The sequence below is a fragment of the Phyllobates terribilis genome, unplaced genomic scaffold (genome assembly GCF_046119375.1).
Source record: "Phyllobates terribilis strain yellow unplaced genomic scaffold, ASM4611937v1 Scaffold_1__5_contigs__length_1240528914, whole genome shotgun sequence".
Taxonomy (NCBI): domain Eukaryota; kingdom Metazoa; phylum Chordata; class Amphibia; order Anura; family Dendrobatidae; genus Phyllobates; species Phyllobates terribilis.
Window position 1 is genome coordinate 1,119,945,709 of NW_027362761.1, and position 4,962 is coordinate 1,119,950,670.

Genomic DNA, 4,962 nt, shown 5'->3' on the forward strand with positions numbered 1-4,962 from the left:
AACATTAGAAATTGACTGCACTCGGATCAGTCAGCCAGCTCCATTATTTCACAGTTCAGTGTACTAAGGGTAGAGGGACTGACCTTTGCCCTATCTCTCAATAATTTACTGCAGTTTTATCATTAAATCAGAATCTTACTGCAAAGGAAATTAGTTTATTTTCACGGGGAGGGTAAAGTAACATTCTTAAGGTAATCGCTTGGAGAAGAAGAAACTTTTTTGCTGAAATTCTAATTGAAGAGTCTTTTGATAATTTTAGTTAACATAATTAGGCCGAAAAATAATGTGCGCGTTCAGCTTTAAGAAAATATCCTGTAAAGAGGTGAACTCTCCCACCACAGCGCCCCCTCCCACCCTCCTACCAAACTACAATACTATAATAATGATATAATAATAATAAAGTTATTAACCACATCCAGCTCTTTATATTTTCTTTCCTGGCTCATTCTAGGAACGACCATTGTTTTCCCTGGAAAAAATCCAAGCATAATAATGGTGGATGTGCTTACATACCGACTTCCTGTGCTTCATTTCCAGATACGATCTTACTAATAAGTAATTACAGTTGGTGAGGTACGTGTTCCTATAGACTGGGGTAATTTTCCTATCAGGAGTCTATAAAATCTGAGTGACAGACACCCCTTAAACTTCTGAGTGATGGCTTTAAATTCTACTGGTCCCTTTTGTCAAAATACATGTTTAGCAGGTACCCAACCTTTCTTACCTTGGGAGCCTCATTCAGCTCTGACAGAGGATTGTATTCCACCTCCAGAGCCCCCAAAGTAGTAACATCCAACTCCTCCTCTCCACCCCCAGCATAGTAGTGACACTAAGATCCCCCATTGCCAGTATAATGACAGCCGAAACTTCCCCATGGAGATCACACTAAGGAAGTATCCCTAGATCTAGGGGTTCCCACCTTACCTACTTATTGTATTCTCGCCTCAAGCATTCCCACTACACTATCGCATCAAGCACTCCTCTGACTGGCACCATCATCCTATACCAAGGCCAGTATATGGACATCCAGATCTGCTCTTCTGTACGGGGCTACTCACAAAACTCACAATCTGGAGACTTGCTCTTCATAGCTGTCTGATAGACCTGGTGCTAATGTAGCGAGCTGCAAGCTGACAGACAATAGTGAGCCACACATCAATGGCCCTCGAGCCCATGTGGCTCCCGGGCCACAGGTTGGGGGCCCCTGGTGTATAGTAAGGGTTTCTGGTTCCCTCCTTATGATGCACTTTAACACCATTTTTGTTTTTCTGGGTCCCGATGCTCCTCTTCCTGAAATCGAATCCACTGTCCTAAACAGCGTTCTGAAGAATGCTGTAGAAAAGACTAAGACTTATACTTAAGTTGGCTGAACCCGCAGATGTCGACAGGTCTAGCCGATGGTGTAATGTGTAAGTGGGCGCCGGCAGACTGACGGTTGGGAGAGGTGTCAATTGCGCTTGTCCAATTTTTGACTACTGATCACATTGTTCTGCCTTAGATAAGCCTCCGGCCGATGTGGCTTTCTCATCGAGAACACAGGAGCACACGGCCAAACTCCTGTATAAGTATGTTCACTATACATGCGCCATGTATAGTAACATTTTAGGTTTCGATTAGAGGGTCACTTTAAGGAGATTAGTGGAAACATTCAGAGGACTACCTTAAAACTACAATTTAAGATTTCATCTGAAGAGTCACTTAAAGTTGGGCACACATCTTAAATAGCAATTTCTTCCATCCTCCCAACCCTATACACATGTACAGTATGTTTAGGTCAGCTAAGCATGCGTGTGCTTTCCATGTGAGGTACTCCTGAAGCCAGCTTTTTATCCTGGGAACAAAATGACTAAAATTCAACATCCTTCTTTCCCCAATGAAACATCTGTCTAGGCTTCTAGGGAGAGCCTGGAGGCCCTCAAACACATTAAAGAGGTCATCAACTACTGTACAAACCATTGATAAAATGCTATAGTGGCACTAATAAAATAAAAAATACGTCCACCCAAGGACTGCACTCCCCATGCCACTGCGGTGCCATCTTGAAAGCAGGAGGAACAGAAGGCTAATCTGAACAGAGGGTTCAGAGGGAGGCAAACGGATAGAATGAGGCAGGGTGATTATACATGAGAAATGTATTGTCCCTTTTCAGCCCCAGAGTGGAGGGTCACATGTATAGTAGTCATGTTCAGTCTCAGGGAGGACAGTCGCGTTATTTCCATCAATGCACATTATCATCGATCTACAGGATTGGAGATAATTGTTTGAGGTCCATCCATTGGGACCCCGCCAATCTCAAGAATGCAGTGATGCTCCATTCATTGTCTCAGTAGTTCTATATACAATGAATGGAGCAATGTTTCGCATGGGAAACTACTGCGTAATTCCAACAACAGGGCATAATGACATGCCCCATTTTCAGGATCAGTGAGTGTCCCAGTGGTCAGCAAGTTATCGCCTATCCTCAGAATAACTTGTATTGTTAGAAGTACCCCCTTAAGTGTACAGTAGATATTTTATAGATACAATGTAACTATCCTTAGTGTAGAGTTCAGCACATTGTAACTTTGCATTGGAAGTGAAGTTTACAGCTGGGGCCATAGTCCTCTGCGGAGACAGAAAGTTTGTACTTTACACAGCTCAAAGACGTGTCTTTGAACTTTGCATGACCAAAAACAAAACTTTTGTTTTGCTTTCGCATGTTGCTACTGAAAACTCTGAAGGATTAAATTACACCTGACACGCCTCATCCTGCAGCCAGGAGCCCTGCACAGAGAAAGTGGTGTACAGTAGGGCTATTTGCACACTGACTCTACAAATTAACACATTGATGCACAGATAGATTTTATTTGGGTCAGAATGCCTACTACAGTGAAACCCACCCAAAAGACCATCTTTTTGAAAAAACTAACTCACTTATTCCCTGTGACAGATTTTCTGTTCCACCATATATTATAAATTCTGGTCATCTGGTTTAAGAAGAACACCCCTGAGAAGACCATACCCAAGAAGACCACCACTGAGAGGACCACTCCCGAAAAGACTACCCCTGAGAAGACCACCCTTGAGAAGACCACCCCTGAGAAGGCCATCTCTGAAAAGACCACTCCCAAGGAGACTAACCCTGAGAAAACCACTCCCAAGAAGACCACCCCGGAGAATACCACCCCAAAGAAAACCACCCCCAAGAAGACCACTTTTCATATTTGGATGATCGACTCAAAGAGGTCTTTCTATATATGTTACCAAGGACTGACCGCACTAGGACCAGGGGACAACGTTCGGACACTGGGCGCACTAGGACCAAAGGACAATGTTCAGGCACTGGGACACTAGGACTAGGGGACAAGGTCCAGGCACTTGCTGCACTGGGACGAGGTTCAGGATCCTGGCCGCACCGGGACCAGGGATTCCGGTTCAGGACATGGCTGCACTGGAACCAGGGATTCGATTCAGGACACTGGCCACACCGGGACCAGAGGACCTCACAACTGCAGTGGCACCACACTATCTAATGACTAAACATGTTGCTTGGCAACTCCCTAAGGGAGAGGGAGTTTTTTTATACAGGATGACTATCAGCAGTAGGCTCAGAGCCATCTTGCAGGTGGACATCTAAATGCGTCTCAGCAACAGGCTGTGGGCAATTATTATATGAATGCTACCCCTTTACGAGCAGGGGAGTGCTCTCGCGCATGTACAAAGCACGTTGCTGGCACTCAGTACAGAGCAAGAAGCAGGAAACGCCGGGGACCACACTGTGGGGCCAGGGCAGTGAGAAAGCCGGCGTCCCTGCATGGAGGAAGAAGGGGACACCATGCAGGGGCGCTGGCCATAGAGCTACCCCAGGACTGTCAATCATGAAAGCAGAGCGCAGAGACTGATGGCAAAAAAGTAGGTGGAAACATGTACTGAACTGTTTGGCCACTTCAAGGGTGCACCGAGCGACTGTGCTTTGTTTGAACAGTCTTTTTGTGCTGACAGACTCCATTTAATTCCACTTTTGATATTCACTATAGAACGCCTTTAATTTACCTGAATTTTGGTATTACCTTCTATTAAAGGGGTTGTATCATCATCTTCGGAATGAGAGCACTGCTCCCAAACCTCCCTGTTTAGTGCTTGCTTAGGGTGTAGCGCTATTGCTTGATTGACAGTTCAGATCAACAGCATTGTTGCACTGCTGGCCCAGACTGTTACATATGGCATCTATGCCTATGCAACATCAGAGGAGCGCAGTGATACTGAAGTTGGCCAAGATCAGAAGATAACTTCATTCCAGCTTCAGAGCAGCGCTTACAAGCTCTATGAAAAAGAGCTTGTCAGTACTGCACATGTTCCGCCTCAGAGGTGCACAGGGACTCATGCAGCAAGCAGCAAACGAAAAAAAAAAAAACCTGTAAATTGGAAAGTTGCTTCTTTTCACAAGCACTATCCAATAATGCCCATCAATGAAGACGGGAATAACCCTTTAGTGTTTCATCAGTTCTATTGTAGCATTGCAGATTGATGCTTTTTTGCATACCTCAGGTTTATAAGGATATAATGTTATCCAGATGAAAAGCGGGGACGTAGGCATGTTTCATAAAAGGCTTGTGAAAGCCAGCTTTGTATTCCATAGCATCAGCTTAGCATGTAGTGCACCCTTTGGGCATTGATAAATGATCTCCTCTGTACATGCATATATCCTCTGCACTCAATTTCATAACAGCTGCACCTGCATCTGAAAAAAAAAACCCCATTATCTCCTGAAGGTGGGTGAGAGATCCGTATGTTTATTAGACCTGTTTCTATCTGGTAAGCACAAAATATAATTTGCGCCTTGAAGTCTCTTTAGCTTGTATTTGTGTGTGATGGGCTGCACACTGGAGGAGGCTGCGGTGGGGGAAGCCCTCCTGTACGTGACAGATACAGGAGACACTATAGGGAATGACTGGCTTTGATGGGGCTCCTATGAGCAGACAC